This window comes from Bufo bufo, chromosome 4 (genome assembly GCF_905171765.1).
Source record: "Bufo bufo chromosome 4, aBufBuf1.1, whole genome shotgun sequence".
NCBI classification, from domain to species: Eukaryota; Metazoa; Chordata; class Amphibia; order Anura; family Bufonidae; genus Bufo; species Bufo bufo.
The window spans coordinates 302,485,761-302,495,309 of record NC_053392.1 but is presented as its reverse complement, the minus strand read 5'-3'; the positions used below and the strand labels follow the sequence as shown (position 1 = coordinate 302,495,309).

General features: G+C 42.4%; 1 long non-coding RNA gene across 1 annotated transcript; it reads left to right on the top strand.

Annotated features, from left to right (window-relative positions):
- The first annotated feature begins 287 nt into the window (after positions 1–287).
- LOC120998171 lies at positions 288–6,203 on the top strand. Its single transcript, XR_005778308.1, has 3 exons — positions 288–371; positions 4,029–4,387; positions 6,151–6,203. It is a non-coding gene; the product is annotated as an uncharacterized LOC120998171 (long non-coding RNA).
- Positions 6,204–9,549: the final 3,346 nt, after the last annotated feature.

Genomic DNA, 9,549 nt, shown 5'->3' with positions numbered 1-9,549 from the left:
CACATATGGTGTGCTGCTCCTAGTCACCTCCATGTGCATCAAGCAACCAATGGGAGGAGGAGAAAGCACACCCATATGTACCACCTAATCAAGGCGCTCTATTGGATAGGAAGGACAGATCCGGCATTCTGGTATTTTGATCCGGTGTTCTGTGCAAATCTGCTGCCCATACAAATCTGCTGCCCGCGTCACTTCCTGTCTGTACGTGCGGCTTCTTAGGTAGGTGTGTTCTAAATCCTGTAATCTTATTGGCTATATGGAGGGCTTGTCTCAGGGCAGCTGATCTTAACAGCTGCTTTCGGTGAACGCGCGGGCAGCAGATTTGCACAGCGCAGGGCTGTGTGAACGCGCAGGGGCAGCAGATTCGCATGGTAAGCACAGTGTATGTTATTTGTGCTTAAACCTATATAGGGCACAGTTGGCAGACTCGGAGGGGGCATCTTTTATTGGGGGACAGTGGGCAGACTTGGATTGGGCATCGGACACTTAAAGGGGGCCTCCGATGCATCATGTAAACCTATATAGGGGACAGTTGGCAGATTCGGAGGTGGCATCTTTTATTGGTGGACAGTGGGCAGACTTGGATTGGGCATCGGACACTTAAAGGGGGCCTCCGATGCATCATGTAATCCTATATAGGGGACAGTTGGCAGACTTGGAGGTGGCATCTTTTATTGGAGGACAGTGGGCAGACTTGGACTGGGCATCGGACACTTAAAGCAGGCCTCCGATTCTTCATATATTCAAAGCAGGGCAGCAGATTTGCACGGTAGCCTCAATGTATTTTATCTGTGCTGAAACCTATATAGGGGACAGTTGGCAGACTTGGAGGTGGCATCTTTTATTGGGGGACAGTGTGCAGACTTGGATTGGGCATCGGACACTTAAAGCAGGCCTCCGATTCTTCATATATTCAAAGCAGGGCAGCAGATTTGCACGGTAGCCTCAATGTATTTTATCTGTGCTGAAACCTATATAGGGGACAGTTGGCAGACTTGGAGGTGGCATCTTTTATTGGGGGACAGTGGGCAGACTTGGATTGGGCATCGGACACTTAAAGCAGGCCTCCGATGCATCATATATTCAAAGCAGGGCAGCAGATTTGCACGGTAGCCTCAATGTATTTTATCTGTGCTAAAACCTATATAGGGGACAGTTGGCAGACTTGGAGGTGGCATCTTTTATTGGGGGACAGTGTGCAGACTTCGATTGGGCATCGGACACTTAAAGGGGGCCTCCGATGCATCATGTAAACCTATATAGGGGACAGTTGGCAGATTCGGAGGTGGCATCTTTTATTGGTGGACAGTGGGCAGACTTGGATTGGGCATCGGACACTTAAAGGGGGCCTCCGATGCATCATGTAATCCTATATAGGGGACAGTTGGCAGACTTGGAGGTGGCATCTTTTATTGGAGGACAGTGGGCAGACTTGGACTGGGCATCGGACACTTAAAGCAGGCCTCCGATTCTTCATATATTCAAAGCAGGGCAGCAGATTTGCACGGTAGCCTCAATGTATTTTATCTGTGCTGAAACCTATATAGGGGACAGTTGGCAGACTTGGAGGTGGCATCTTTTATTGGGGGACAGTGTGCAGACTTGGATTGGGCATCGGACACTTAAAGCAGGCCTCCGATTCTTCATATATTCAAAGCAGGGCAGCAGATTTGCACGGTAGCCTCAATGTATTTTATCTGTGCTGAAACCTATATAGGGGACAGTTGGCAGACTTGGAGGTGGCATCTTTTATTGGGGGACAGTGGGCAGACTTGGATTGGGCATCGGACACTTAAAGCAGGCCTCCGATGCATCATATATTCAAAGCAGGGCAGCAGATTTGCACGGTAGCCTCAATGTATTTTATCTGTGCTAAAACCTATATAGGGGACAGTTGGCAGACTTGGAGGTGGCATCTTTTATTGGGGGACAGTGTGCAGACTTCGATTGGGCATCGGACACTTAAAGCAGGCCTCCAATTCTTCATATATTCAAAGCAGGGCAGCAGATTTGCACGGTAGCCTCAATGTATTTTATCTGTGCTGAAACCTATATAGGGGACAGTTGGCAGACTTGGAGGTGGCATCTTTTATTGGAGGACAGTGGGCAGACTTGGATTGGGCATCGGACACTTAAAGGGGGCCTCCGATGCATCATGTAATCCTATATAGGGGACAGTTGGCAGACTTGGAGGTGGCATCTTTTATTGGAGGACAGTGGGCAGACTTGGATTGGGCATCGGACACTTAAAGCAGGCCTCCGATTCTTCATATATTCAAAGCAGGGCAGCAGATTTGCACGGTAGCCTCAATGTATTTTATCTGTGCTGAAACCTATATAGGGGACAGTTGGCAGACTTGGAGGTGGCATCTTTTATTGGAGGACAGTGGGCAGACTTGGATTGGCCATCGGACACTTAAAGCAGGCCTCCGATTCTTCATATATTCAAAGCAGGGCAGCAGATTTGCACGGTAGCCTCAATGTATTTTATCTGTGCTAAAACCTATATAGGGGACAGTTGGCAGATTCGGAGGTGGCATCTTTTATTGGTGGACAGTGGGCAGACTTGGATTGGGCATCGGACACTTAAAGGGGGCCTCCGATGCATCATGTAATCCTATATAGGGGACAGTTGGCAGACTTGGAGGTGGCATCTTTTATTGGGGGACAGTGTGCAGACTTGGATTGGGCATCGGACACTTAAAGCAGGCCTCCGATGCATCATGTATTCAAAGCAGGGCAGCAGATTTGCACGGTAGCCTCAATGTATTTTATCTGTGCTAAAACCTATATAGGGGACAGTTGGCAGACTTGGAGGTGGCATCTTTTATTGGGGGACAGTGTGCAGACTTGGATTGGGCATCGGACACTTAAAGCAGGCCTCCGATGCATCATGTATTCAAAGCAGGGCAGCAGATTTGCACGGTAGCCTCAATGTATTTTATCTGTGCTAAAACCTATATAGGGGACAGTTGGCAGACTTGGAGGTGGCATCTTTTATTGGGGGACAGTGTGCAGACTTGGATTGGGCATCGGACACTTAAAGCAGGCCTCCAATTCTTCATATATTCAAAGCAGGGCAGCAGATTTGCACGGTAGCCTCAATGTATTTTATCTGTGCTAAAACCTATATAGGGGACAGTTGGCAGACTTGGAGGTGGCATCTTTTATTGGGGGACAGTGTGCAGACTTGGATTGGGCATCTGACACTTAAAGCAGGCCTCCGATGCATCATATATTCAAAGCAGGGCAGCAGATTTGCACGGTAGCCTCAATGTATTTTATCTGTGCTAAAACCTATATAGGGGACAGTTGGCAGACTTGGAGGTGGCATCTTTTATTGGGGGACAGTGTGCAGACTTGGATTGGGCATCGGACACTTAAAGCAGGCCTCCAATTCTTCATATATTCAAAGCAGGGCAGCAGATTTGCACGGTAGCCTCAATGTATTTTATCTGTGCTGAAACCTATATAGGGGACAGTTGGCAGACTTGGAGGTGGCATCTTTTATTGGAGGACAGTGGGCAGACTTGGATTGGGCATCGGACACTTAAAGCAGGCCTCCGATGCATCATGTATTCAAAGCAGGGCAGCAGATTTGCACGGTAGCCTCAATGTATTTTATCTGTGCTAAAACCTATATAGGGGACAGTTGGCAGACTTGGAGGTGGCATCTTTTATTGGGGGACAGTGTGCAGACTTGGATTGGGCATCGGACACTTAAAGCAGGCCTCCAATTCTTCATATATTCAAAGCAGGGCAGCAGATTTGCACGGTAGCAATATATTGGGGGGTGTCTGCGCAGTATATGGGGGGGGTGTCTGCACAGTATATTTTCTGGGGGTCTACGCAGTATATTGGGGGTTGTCTGTGCTATATATTGGGGTGGTCTGTGAAGTATATTGGGGTCGCCTGTGCGTTAGATGTTTGGGGGCAGTGTATTATATTTGGGGGAGCTGTGCAGCACGTGTGGCCTGTGTGTAAGATGTGTACAACCCTAGTTTCACCAAAAAATATTTTTTTCCTAGATCTCCTCTGCCATGGCATGCTTTTTGCTACGAAACTGCAGCCATCTCGTCACTCATTGGAGAAGGATGAGAAGCTGCCCCCCAGCCAGAGGGACACATCTGCCACCAAATCCGTCGCTCACTGGATTCTGTCATCTCCGTCTCTGTGTCTCCCACAATCCGTGTGTCTGTCTGCTGTATATGTGGACCGTCTGCTGCACTGCGTCTGTTCTGCCATTTACTCTAACCTGTTTTTTTTTGTGTGTCCCAACTCTGACCAGCATGTTCTCCTATGGAACACGAAGTACCTGAAGTGGATTGAAGAAGCCCATGTTTGAGGCCCGCGCCCCCGGCTGGAGCAGTGAAGGGGCATCTGACAGGTGACAAGCTGCTCCTGTTTGCACCGCTACTTCAGCATTGTGTACGGTGATCACCGCGAGGTCAGAGGTCGGCAACCATAGGCCGTCCACATGCTGTGAATTACATCTCCCATCATGCTGGCAAATCATAATGAGAGGTGTAGTCCAAAACATCTGGAATACCAAATGTGTATGAATGAAAAGCATGGTGTGTGTGACTGGTCAGTAACAAGGGTTGGAGCCTTGACGTGGCGTTACTGCTCACATGTGTGTCCATGTGCCAATTCAACCAATGTGAGTGACTGTAATACTGATGAGGTAACTAAATACTGTGACGATGGAGAATTAAACGACTGTATCTCCTACACACTGCTTACACCGTGACTGTATCTCCTACACACCGCTTACAGCGTAGCAAAAGACAAAGAGGGAGCAGTGGCCAAAAGCAGAACAGCACAAGGAGTGGTGACCAGCTTATATTCTCAGGGTCACTACGGCCAGCATCACCCGATTGACACAATCGCTACTAATTTGGACATAGTGGGATCGCAAAGGGGGGGAGGGGGTGGTTCACATTCACAGGCTACTGCCTGTGCCTGCTTGGCTGACCGCAACTTTGAAGATTACTTAAATAAAAACAGGAGTCATCTTATTCCACAACTGTATTTTATTAATAGATATTGTATTGATTAATATTTAAATCATAAATAATATTGTTTTCAACAGGACACGTACAATACATCACAATGTCATAAGTATTAGCTAAAAATACACCCTTTCACCATGTGTTGTTGTGCTCTGGGGGGGGGGGGGGTTAAAAAAAATTTGTTTCATTTATTCTTTTCCTTTAAAATACTGTTAGCAATCAGGTGATTTGTATACTGTTAATACGTTAAGATATTAACAGTTCTGTTGTATTCAGATGACACCAAATAATGACAGCTTGGCTGGCACAATTTGATATGTCCATATTTGTTTAAAAATTAGATTAGTAGATTAAATTATATAAAAAAAATAATAGTACCAAATTATTTTTTTACAGTTTTTAACTATAACTCATATAGAAACAAAAACAAGGAAAAGGTTACTCGGCAACCGTTCAACACAATGGGGAGTCCTGTTTTCCAACTGTTCTAAAAAGCAGATTCTCAAATTCGATGGACTGTGTTCACAATTGTACAACAGGTGTCAAACATTTCCCGTTTGCATCCAACAACAGTCTGTGTGGCATCATCCTACAAGCGGATGTTTAAAATACGCTTCTTTCAGCCCGGTCATGGAACACCTCTAGTGGCCACTCATCAGATGGTCACTATAGGTGCTTCCTAGTGCAGTGTTGCACAACGTGGAGGGCATGATTGCATGCTAGGGTGTGGAAAGGCGGGATCCAGGGGGCCCAAGTAAATTCTTGCCCAGGGTCCAATCAATATTAAAGATGGCCCTGAGTGTATGACATGTGCTGGGCTACATACTACAGTGTATGACATGTGCTAGGCTACATACTTATTATTAGATTAGTATATTGTGATAACTAGGGTATAGTATTAATCTTTTTATATATGACCATTTAAGATGTATCCCTTCTTCAAAGTAGTCACCTGGAGGACACTGGTTGTCTCTGTTGAGCAAAAATGTAAAAAATTTGAGGTTAGTTTACAAACCTACAACAATATTAGAGAGACATTGACAATTACTATAGTATCACAAAATTTAAAAAAAAATTAAATTTTTGTTTGCTAAATGGGAATCCAAGTGAAAGTATCTTACATGGAGCTCTTCCTTAGTCTTCCTCCTCCGTCGCAGGACACAGCGTTAGCCTCAGTCGATCCAACAAAGAAAAAGGTAAGATTGTTAGCTTGAATAGTTACCCGTTGAAGACTGAAAGTGCACGTAAGGTAGTCTAAACTCTACCGTTTTGTTCTTAGACAAGTATCTTACATGGAGCTCTTCCTTAGTCTTCCTCCTCAGTCGCAGGACACAGCGTTAGCCTCAGTCGATCCAACAAAGAAAAAGGTAAGATTGTTAGCTTGAATAGTTACCCGTTGAAGACTGAAAGTGCACGTAAGGTAGTCTAAACTCTACCGCTTTGTTCTTAGACAAGTATCTTACATGGAGCTCTTCCTTAGTCTTCCTCCTCAGTCGCAGGACACAGCGTTAGCCTCAGTCGATCCAACAAAGAAAAAGGTAAGATTGTTAGCTTGAATAGTTACCTGTTGAAGACTGAAAGTGCACGTAAGGTAGTCTAAACTCTACCGTTTTGTTCTTAGACAAGTATCTTACATGGAGCTCTTCCTTAGTCTTCCTCCTCCTCCGTCGCAGGACACAGCGTTAGCCTCAGTCGATCCAACAAAGAAAAAGGTAAGATTGTTAGCTTGAATAGTTACCCGTTGAAGACTGAAAGTGCACGTAAGGTAGTCTAAACTCTACCGCTTTGTTCTTAGACAAGTATCTTACATGGAGCTCTTCCTTAGTCTTCCTCCTCAGTCGCAGGACACAGCGTTAGCCTCAGTCGATCCAACAAAGAAAAAGGTAAGATTGTTAGCTTGAATAGTTACCTGTTGAAGACTGAAAGTGCACGTAAGGTAGTCTAAACTCTACCGATTTGTTTTTAGAAAATGATCTGGAGCTCTTCATTAGTCTTCCTCCTCCGTCGCAGGACACAGCAGTTGTGCAATCAGCATGCTAAAAGATAATGTTAGAGAGAAAATTTTTCCAAATGAGAAAATGACAAACCTCAATTAACTGTAATTATTAGATTGATCAGATATTTCAAGGGAAGGAGTTTATTGCTATATATATTTATGAGAACAAGTAAAGGGTCATACCTAGATGTTATTATGTCTGTATGTCTTGTGGATTATTTTAAGAATAAATTTACAGTTGGATGTTATTATATGTGCACATTTTGTATGAATGTAATTATCTAGATTAACCATTTGGAGATAGTTAGATATACCGGACCTTTGTACTGTAGTAGGGCACATGCTATTTCCATTCTTGCATCCCTTATATGTTCCTCCGTGGTCTTGACTTCCCAGATGGTCCTTGTTTGTAGGAATTCCTTGGCGAACTTCAAAAAAATAAAAATAAAATTTTTTAAAAACATTTCTGATTTTGAACGACAGTGACATGATTCTTTGCATAGAATTTAAGTTGGTTATAAATAAATTTACCAGCAGAACTAAAACGCCACAGCTACTCGAATCTTGCTGGTTGTTGTGATACTGGATCCAGGTCTTCCACTCTGCGGCTTGTTCTTCTGGCTTGTACTTGCTCAAGAATAGACTGTCAATCAAGCATAAAACATTTTTTTTGATAATGGCTTTAAATGTATACTACAACATACATGTTTTGCCTAGTCTCTTGGACAGCGTTAAGTCTTAATGGAAACAACCGTACTTCCAGTTCTTCTGAATTTTGTCAAGATAGCAGGTTTCGTTACCCTGGGGATCCATCACCACAAGCACTTTCTCGGACATGATCACCACCTAATAAAAATAATAAGAGCTAAGTAGAGTGAAGATATTACAAACATATCTATTTAAATAAAAAAAAAAAAAATTAAAGCACTGAATTCAATAACAACCCAAATACACATTATTAGGGCATCCATGGAAAACATTTAACGAAATTCGTTCAATGATATTTTATAGACTAAGAACAATGTGGATAATGGCTTTATTTAAGACAATGAAAGTTATACCTACTTGTAGCTGTAATAGAGTATAAATAAAATTTATACATGGTAGCATTGAGATTGTACTTCTACATATTGAAATATACACCGTAATTACATTAAACTTTAATACATGATTAAATAAGTAGAACATAAACAATGATTTGACCAATATATACCATCAAAATCCAGTGGGCTCCAACATTAATAGGGCATATCCATATATCTTCATCTGGAAACTTGACCTGAAAGAAGGTTAGGAAACATTGCCTTATCAAATGTATGTATAAATCATAAACTTAATTTTAAAAAAAAGGATTTTTATTATAGAATTATATATTATAAATACAAATTTAAACAGTAACCAACCTTTCCAAGTGTTTCTATTTTTCCGTAAAACAACACCGAGGACAAAACAGCATCAAACTGGCGCACAGGTTCCTATTGAAATGCAATAAAAGTTAGCAAGTAATCTAACTAAAGCAAAGGACATAAAAAATGAAGTAATGTACGTAACACTTGCCTCATGCTTCGCTATCAGATGATGGATATAGGCGTCAATAACCTGCATCATACAATATAAAATCGATTACACATATACACATCAGTTAATCATACTTGTCAATATTATGTATTTTTTTTACCTCGTCCACCAGCCAGTTATTGCCATGTAGTGTACAAAAGGATGAACTATACAGCTTGTATGGTCCAACAACTGCTTGCACAGAGCCGTCGTCTTCAGCTTTCCACAGCATATGAACTAAAATAGAAAAAAAAAAATAATTTGAAACTCCTGGTCGGTAATAGCAATCTGGGACCAATACCTAATACTGGTTGAGTCTGCCCAATCCTAAAATTTACTTAAGGTTAAGAAATCTAAAATTTTGAGTTCAGTCCTACAAATATTAACCACCTACCATGAATTTTACTTAATCACTGTAAATAAAAACTTTTGTAGTGCTGCTGTTATGCAAAGGGTGAAAAACTCAACCAGTATTGGGTCAAATAAAAAAAACAGAACATGTATTGTTCAAATTCATACTGATTTTATTTAATGTAATGCCAAACGGTGGCAAATACTGAAAGCCTAAATATTAAAGGGCAGAAATAGCTAAAGAGTTAAAGGCCAAACCAACAGGGCACGGCCAAACAGAAGACCAACGTGGTCAAACAAACTTTTTTACAACCAGTATATGCTACCTCGTTCTTCTATGCTGGGTTCCACATTGATTGATACTGAGGGCTTTAAAATAAATGTCAAAATCAATATTCATTGCTTACTGTTAACATATTATAATTTCAATTGCACATAGTAGAATATTACAATTGCCACGTAATTTACTGTGGATGGTACCAGTACATGTCAGACACTCCCAACTCGTTACTTTAAATGACATGTTCCGGCCGATTATTATTGTGTCTCTGATCTCGTGAATACGTGACCTGTTGTATCCCTTGTTCCCTGTTCCACTCACTGGTTACCTTCACTCCTGTATTGGTTAAGTAA